Here is a 9,377-nt window from a genome sequence, read left to right on the forward strand (position 1 = left end):
ACATTATGATGGGTACTGGAGATTGCAGCTCTGTGACAAACAGACTACATTCTCTGGGATTCTTTGGGGGAAGCCATGACTTTAGAGGCACCCACTGGAGCAAAACATTTTTACTGATCTCCTTTGCAGCCTCAAGCGTCATGTATCCCACTGTTCTGGAAGGTAACTCACTATCCCTGAGATCATATTCTCAAGGCATAAGGGGTTGCAGATGGGAAAAGGAATAATGGAAAATGTCTTTCTTCTCCTTCTCCCTGTTAAAGGTGGAATCTGCACCCGTTAAAAACATTGTGAAAATGCTTTTTTTAAAAATCGTTTTGAAAAATGCATTGAATTTGCTATAGCTCACAGTTGCTATCTAGTGTCACAATTGTATATTGCACTTTGCAACACATTCAAAACGTTTTATTTGCAGCTGTATAGCTGAGTCCAGAGTGGACTTCCTGTTCAGGTAGGTATGGATCTAACCTATGGCTAGGCAAACTAAGGTCCGGGGGCCGGATCCAGCCCAATTGCCTTCTAAATCCGGTCCATGGACAGTCCAGGAATCAGCGTGTTTTTACATGAGTAGAATGTGTCCTTTTATTTAAAATGCAACTCTGGGTTATTTATTGGGCATAGGAATTTGTTCTTTTTTCTTTTCTTTTTTCAAAATATAGTCCAGCCTCCCACAAGGTCTGAGGGACAGTGGACCGGACCCCTGCTGAAAAAGTTTGCTGACCCCTAGATTCTAACCCAATGAAGATATCTAAAATTCTGTGTATAGTTCTTTAAAACTCGCTGATATACAGAGTAGGCAAGCTTTGGTTATACTTAGTAGCCATGTGAAAATGTTAGCTTACTAAAACTAATTAATTTAATGTTCTATAATTTATATTTTTAAATCATTTTGTTATATAAGAATAATAAAACTGTTTCATGTAGACCGCTTTACAGCCAGATTCAAGCAGTACAAGTGACTTGCCTTGGGGAACTTCCTGCTCAAAAATGGCTACATTGTTAGTTGGCAAGGAAAATGCATTTCAGAGCACTCAGTAATTAAGATGGGAAGTGATTATTGGGGGGTTGGGGAGAGACAGAAGGTGCCTTCTTAAGTGTCTGTGGGTGGTACACCATTGCTGGTCAATAGAATTGGCTTTGCTTTTTGTCTGAGTCATCTGCAACAGTCATTTTCATCACTCCAAAATTATTGCAGCCATTTAAGTCAGCATTTCTCTTCTATCTAGAGGAGTTTCCAAGGAAGATGGATGAGATGTAACAACCTTTCTTATGTCTAACTTAGCTGAAATATCACAATTCACAGCCTGCACACAAAAAGGATGGTGCCAATTAAACAGAACAAATAAGTTTAGTTAGGCGCTCATAAATTCAAGGCATTGATAAACAAAACATCGTAGAATAAACTTATTTTGGTCAGTTTTGAGGACTAATAGCCGGGGCTCACAATAATGTAAAGGCTGTATTTTTTCTGGGGGGGGGGGGATATCAAAGAAATTGTGGCCTAACTGCTGCACAATTTCCATAAAAACCTTGAGTGCTGCTTGATCATGTGCATGCTACTTTGCACCTTTAAACAGGGTAAATATTTTTCTAGTATGGAATATCATTGTGGGGGAAGCTGCTGACATCCAGTCAGACATCTTATTACATCTGTGTGCCCCCTGATTTATTTTTAGACCCCATAGATCTGCACAGCAACTTGTAATATTCTGAGTGCTGATTTCTTTTTGTTAAAAATGATTGTTTTATGAACTATAATGTTAATTTGGATGAACTTGAACTGAACTAGTTCAGAATGGTTCCTTTTGATAGAGGATTAAAAAAAAAAACTAGTTCCTTTTAAAAAACGAACTTTCCTGAATTACAAAGTAAAATGCTATTTTGGATGTTAACGACAAGTTATAGTTTGTCATTGTGAGAACAATCCTATTGAAACCTCAGGCTCAATCTGATTGTCTTCTTCCTTATTTGAAAGTTTTCACTTCTGGATTAGCCAGTGTCAGGGAACCATGGTTTGTTCAGCATGTGGTTAGTTAACAAAACAGGAACTCAAACCATGATTTGGTCCTGGTTTGTTTTCTAACCATATTTATAATAAACCACAGTTTCCCAAGTTTAGATATAACAATAATCTGTGCTTATCTCAAAAGTTAATACAGAATCTTTTGATCTCCTATCGCTCAGGTTGAAGGAAGAATAGATAGTGTGAGACTATTGCAGGTTCTCTGAACTGAGCCATATAACTATAATTAACACTACAGTGTGCTAAATACATATAATATTATTGGGCTTTGTGCGATATATATATCACAGAGTACTTTATATAGAGTGAGTACCTTTATATTTAAATGATAGGTAAAGGTAAAGGTACCCCTGCCCATACAGGCCAGTCGTGTCCGACTCTAGGGTTGTGCGCCCATCTCACTTAAGAGGCACTTATGCGTATATCTGAATCAATGTTGACTTTAATCAACCAATATACATGCATATTTTCTACACAACGCACTGGTATGCTGTTCTATACAACAAGCAAAATGATTTGTATGTGTCTGTCTGTCTATGCCATAATGCAACATAGATGTGAAGTGTTCTTAAATCATAAATATGTTTAGACATTGGATTATAGATGGCTATTGTTTAAAAGCCTGGGTAAGTAAGTATGCTTTGCATTTTTAAAAAATCATGTATTATTATTATTTGTCTTATCCTAGCTTTAACTTTTTAAAAAGAATTTTGTATACATAACTGAATCAAAAGGATCACATCATTTATTAAACATTGGATAATGATTAGAGGTTCAAGAAAAGAGATTGTGAGAAATTGTAGAGCATAAATAAATTTAAGTTGTTGGGGGCAAGTTAAAGATAGTGATAATGAGATGAATTACAGTGCTCCTTGTTTTTACATATCATTTTACACTATATATCTATATCTATAATTACTAACTTATTACTTTTTTAAAAAAGCAAGAGAGACATAGGAAGGGTGGAATGTTACTAATAAGCCAAAGTTCTCTGGCCTTGAGCAAAGTATAACCCTAAAATGAAGGGTACTATAATCTAGCTTTAATTGTTTTAATAAAACTACATTCCTGGTTCATTTCAGTCATTTTCATATTCGATATTGGCAGTGTCAGTTATGACCCTCATTTAAGCTAATACTAGCAGGTCACCCTGTATTAATGGAAGAGTGATCATTTCCTGTGGCCCACTTTTATGAATGCATTATCCTCATTTGAACATGGATTTATTCAATGATAACAATAACATCCCTTGGCTGTCTAATGGAATCAGACTCAATTATCATGACCTCTAACTCCTAAAGAGTTTGCTTCTATGGTTAATTATAATTAATTGTAGTAAGTTTAAAGGAGAATAGTTTGATTATTCATAATATAAGAAACCTCCGACTCATTGTCGGATTGGTGTAGAAGTGAACTTGCAGCCTTGGGAATGGTGTAAACAAAACAAAAACATTAACAAAAGGGACTGAATTTGTGTGAAATTAAAAATATTTTAGAGCTACCGACTGATGTACACCCGTGAAGATTAACGAAAGAGTAATCAACAGTGAGGGTAAGAAACTGCTTATCATTAAGTCAGATACACAATTATCAGCATTATCTGTTTGTCTTCTCCCCCAAAAGTTAAATATTGAGGATGGAATGTATGTAGTTAAGGGTCACAACAGTGCAAAGTCACAAACTATTCTACTAATCTGGTGTTGCAGATAGATAAACCAATGTAAATGTTGCAGCACAAGTGAGTGAATTCAATAAAGCACCATACAATTTGTCAAGATGCTTTAGTTTGTAAGCTGGCTTGCTTTCACATCAGAGAACATCCACCCAGCTGATAATGGGGATCCAGCTACATTAACCGGGAACATTAGGAAGCTGCCTTATAGTTAGGCAGACCATCTCAGTACTGTCTAAACTGCAAAGGTTCTCTATGAATTCAGACCAGAGTCTTTCCCAGCCCTACAGGGAGATGCCTAGGACTGAATCTGAGAATATTTGCTTGCAAAGCACATGCTGACCTACAGTCCTTCTCCTAAGCCTAATGCTACAAGGAAATACTTCATCTTGATGTTAATGTTTTGCTAATAAAATTTGACAGCCCTTGAAAAATTGAGTTTTATGAAGCTACTGAAACTCTTGTTAGCACTTGCTGGTAAATATTTTCCTGATTTGACTTGGAAGCAACTATATAAGTGTCAGAATATTATTATTACTATTACTATCAGTGCTATTTTTCTAGAAAAAGATGTTGTGGAACTTACCATGAATGCCTCCCTTGTTCTTTTATAATGGCAATGGCGCCCATCTGAGAGGTGACAAAACTGAGTTTTGTCTGAAAAAAAGCCCTGATTACGATTATTTATTAAATTAGGTATACCAATTCATTTTGCATCAGACAGACTGTTTTCCACACTTTATAATCCTAGTCATAGTTACCTGATATGGGAGATTGCAGTCAAATACAGCATAGGGCTAGTTAATGCATGAGGGGGTAAAGGACCACAGTGTTGTATTCCTAGATAGACTCAGTAAGGTCATGCCTCCTCTTCCCCCAGAGAGAGAATAAGAGAAAACTCCTCTCCCTTCAGAGAGGCAGGAACTTCCTCTGTCTCTCTCTGCATCATGTAAACAGAGAAGAAAGATGTGTATGAACTTGCATAGCACAGGTTTGGAATTATATTCTGTACTTCCTACCCAAGAGTATTCCTGCCTGTGTTTCTCCTTGCAGCTGCATGGAACAACATATGTATCAGATATATGAATCTGTAAGTAAAGATTTAAAGCTTACTTAGCAGTGTGTGATCTGGTCCTTGCAAAGCAGGTAGGAAGAGGGGAACATTGTAAATGGGAAAAGAAAGGTCTAACAATCTATCTTCCTAACATTACTGCTCAACTTTTATGAGTTTAATACTTCGGTACTGAAGCTCTCTGTGCATGTAAGCCCTGCATTTTTAATCCAAGCCCCCAGCCAATTATTTAGCTGTTCACCCACACACGTGGGTCCACAGGGATTCATATATTAAATTCTTCCGGCACCTGGAAGTAAGCACCACTGAAAACAGGCTTACTTCAGAAAAAAATTGATGCATAGGATTTCACTGCTGATTACAATTATCTTGTCTATGCAAAGTATGGCTCCATGATAGTGGTAGGGGGTTTAGGATTGCCTTAATATGGATTGCTTGGAGGTTTATTAAATGCCTTTTAAATCCAGCACAAAGAAGAAGGACTGATCTGCATCAATCTGACAGCATGTGATACAAGCAGTACACAACGTCTCAGAGCAATGAAATGGGGGACAGATGCTTATATACTCCCCCACCTCAGTCTTGAATAAATAGCATTACACTCCTGAAAATCTTTCAGTGCTTTACATTTCTAACACCATTTATTCATACATACAATTCATATCATGCTTACCATTTTTTTTAAAAAATAAATATCCAAGTGGTTTGGAAGAAAAAAATACAAGTGTAAGAATAGAAGCTAAATTCTGAGAGATATGTAAAAATGCTAAATCAGAACACTGAGTGCAATCTGAAAAACTTTTTATTTAGAATCCCTCTTGTTATTCAACCATGAACTGATATAAGGACAGGCTTCTCAAATAATGATGATGCTCTCATCCCATTGCTGTAATAAGCAATACTAAAGGACATCCCAAGTGGCAGTTATACAGACACAGCTGTCAGTCTATAGAGAAGAGGCCCCTCTCTCCCCCCCCCCTCATTGTGTAAGTAGTCATTAAAGCATGAGGTAGGAAATGGTGAACATAAGCAGATAAAGGATTAACTATCACTTTAATTATCTGTGGGATCAAAAGGAATCTTTTCTGAAGAGATGTGAATCCCATTTGAGGCTTGATTGTAAAAGGGCTGCAGTGATGTGTCTTTCAAGTAAATATGCTCATAGCCTAGTCTTGCTTATCTAGAAGGCTAGGATTAAAATAATGAGAATTGTTGATTAGGCATCTATTTCCCTTCTTCAGTAAAACTCTTGTAGAATCCTCTTGCAGGGAAAAGACTCCTACAGAGAGGCTAACGTACGACCTCCCTGAACATATTATTAAGGGGAATGGGTTAATATGTATAAATACAAAAAGAGTCGCAGCTTGGCTCCCAGTGGCATGCAGTGATATTTTATTTATTTTTTGTTGGGGAACAGTTAGGTCCAGATGTGCCAGCTTGTGAAGGCAATATGGGGGCAACGCTGCACATGTGATGTTGTGGTGTCCTGACATTGTGCGCTTGAACATTGTGCCTCGCTCCCTATGCTGAGCAGAAGCTTCCTGGGCTTTGGGAAGGAAGTGCCACAGTATCATTTAGGGGACTAGCCTAGTCTCCTAGTTGGCTCCTAGCATAGGTGCAAACAAACCTTCCCCTTGATCTGCTCAGTATTACTAATTTTTCCATCAGTGTCCAGAACTGGGCCATTAACTGTAGCATGACCTGCAGTAAGTAACATGTCAAAACACTTATCTCCATGCTGTTAAAAGCTTCACCAGCTTATTCCTGCATATCAAATTGATGAAAAATATTCCCTAGGTCGAGATTGGGCTTAGTGTGGAGTGTGAATCAGTTAACAGAGTTCACCTTTGTCAGAATACTCCAGGCTTCTGCCGCAACAGAGCAGACTAACACACTTACCCATCTGGAAGTGTCAGCTTTGCTCAGGTATAAACAGAGTTGGTAGGGATCTGTCCCCCCCCCCCCCCACAAAATAAGCTAAATTCTTCTTAATCCCTTGTCTTTTTGCCCTCAGTTTCTAGCAGCACTTTCCTGCCAGCTCAGCTCTGAGATCAGAAATGAGCTGGTGTGGACAGAAAAATGCTTGAAGCAAAAGTAGCATGGGTGTAGCCAAGACTGTGGGAGCTTCCCCCCTAAATCAAGCAAATTAATAAAAACGTTTAACTAACTGAGATGCTGCTCCCCCAACAGGAAACCTGCCCCCCTAACATAAATCCTGGCTATGCCCATGGTGGGTTAAACCACAGAGCCTAGGATTTGCCAATCAGAAGGTCAGTGGTTCGAATCCCCGCGACGGGGTGAGCTCCCATTGCTCGGTCCCTGCTCCTGCCAACCTAGCAGTTCGAAAGCACGTCAAAGTGCAAGTAGATAAATAGGTACCACTCTGGCTGGAAGGTAAACGGCGTTTTCATGCGCTGCTCTGGTTCGCCAGAAGTGGCTTAGTCATGCTGGCCACATGACCCGTACGCCGGCTCCCTCAGCCAATAAAGCGAGATGAGCACCGCAACCCCAGAGTCGGCCATGACTGGACCTAATGATCAGGGGTCCCTTTACCTTTTACCTTTATGCCCATGGTATGCAGAAAGATTACAAGATGAGTGATAAGAAAAATATTAGCTCCCCTTTAAACATTTACAGTAACCACACTGTTTCACATATTACAACAACCACCCTGTGTTTCATATATATAACAGTTGCCTGAATAGCTCTAGATCAGATGACCTCTTTATTCAAATATGTCTGTTTTCATGTACAGATGGTTCTTTTAAAATGGGGAAAAGACACAAATAGGCAACACCACCAGAAAAAGCTTAGCCCATAATAGCAATAAATATATAAACTGGCACCTAATTGTGTAAAATATTGCATCTTTTAAAGTTATCCATTGCCTACACATTAGGTACACCTTTAATAAATGAACTAGCCTGGGATTACTATTATTGCTTCACATAAAAGGTACAAAGACCTAGTTGTTATTTATTTCACTTCTGTTGTAAACATAATCCCGTTTCTCCAAGGCAAAACTCTCACCTTAAACAGCCGCACAAGCTATTATTGGATATTCAGTGCTAATCCAACCCTCAGCTACTGTAGCTCTTTTATATCTCCTTAGTAATGAGCACTGAAGCTGTTCACAGAGGCTTCTGCATTGGAGTATGAGCTAGTTATCTATACTGTAGCTGTGCAAACCACAAACAAGGAGCAGAACAGGAAGACATGATTCACACATAAGTAGAAAGTAACTTGCAACAGCATGCTATAAGCAGTCACAAAGACCTAGTTTTTTATTGAGGTGATAAACCTGTTCCTAGGCTGTGCAATTTCAGAATTAATGTGGCCGTTCATATGTTTATTTCTTCATGCAAAAAATGTACTCCAGGTAGAAAACTTGTTATAAATTGTTCTTGTGTTGCCTACATGCCTCAGTGGGGTTGTTTATCTAAGAGAAGCATTTAGTCATGCAAGTCCTTTCACAGGATCAGAATTGTTAAGCTGGAATGGACCATGAGGGTCGCCTAGCCCAACCCCCTGCAATGCCAGAATCTTTTTGCCCAATGTGGGGCTCAAACCCAAGACCCCGAGATTAAGAATCTCATGCTCTACCAACTGAGCTACTTTGAAGTGATGCAGAAGCTCAGACTCAGGTTTACTGCTCATGTGAGAACTAGGCTAGAGTTTTATAAACATAAGAGGTCTATAGTTTTCCTGTTTTCTCATGTATGATTTCAGATGTTTCATAAGACAGAACATAATAAACAATATCCTATGTCCAGTTTACTGAGTTCAATGAGGCACGTAAGAATCCAATCCATGGCTCCAGTCACTGTTGCCTCTGGCCCATCAATGGACATGTTGCCTCTGGAATGTCACCTATGAATGAATGAATGTAGCCCTCAGGCTAAAAACGTTCCTCACCCCTAGATGATCCCAGCAAGATGTTATCATTCCCTTGTTCATAAGGGGAAAACACACCTTGTATTATATGTTGGTATTGCTGTTAGTAAAATTGCTGTAGGAACAAAACCCATATTAATAAGGTTCTGCATCCTGAGAAATCCCATTGAGCATGAGAAGCAGAATGGTCAGCAATGGATGGAGATATGTACACCTTGCACAAATCTATGGCATAATGTGATGATTCAGAAAACTATGCAGAAATGTGAAGCATAGCTCCTTCTAATTTTAGTATATGTGCTGCTGAAGCGAGCACAAGCATAGCTCCTTCTGAATGTATCCAATGCATAGCACCTGACTTTGAAGCTGGCTGCCTTACCTGCTTATTAATTACAAGGAATAAATATTTGTGTTCTTCTCACCAAGAATCTGTAGAATATAATATTTAGCGCTCTCTCTCTCTCTCTCTCTCTCTCTCTCTCTCTCTCTCTCTCTCTCTCTTCCTCTGTGTATGTTTGAATCAACAATTTGAAGCCCAGTACTTCATTAACACTGACATCTAGTGGCAGATTTCTGAATAAAGCTTCCATAATTATTCCTCTTTTCCTTATGAATCAAAGACCGAACTTAATTTCTGGCGCAAGTAGCAAATGTTTACTTTAGTAATGGGATATGTGGGGAAATATTTGTGTTAGTGGACTTTATTTTTTATTTTT

This window comes from Podarcis muralis, chromosome 3, assembly GCF_964188315.1.
Source record: "Podarcis muralis chromosome 3, rPodMur119.hap1.1, whole genome shotgun sequence".
Lineage (NCBI taxonomy): Eukaryota > Metazoa > Chordata > Lepidosauria > Squamata > Lacertidae > Podarcis > Podarcis muralis.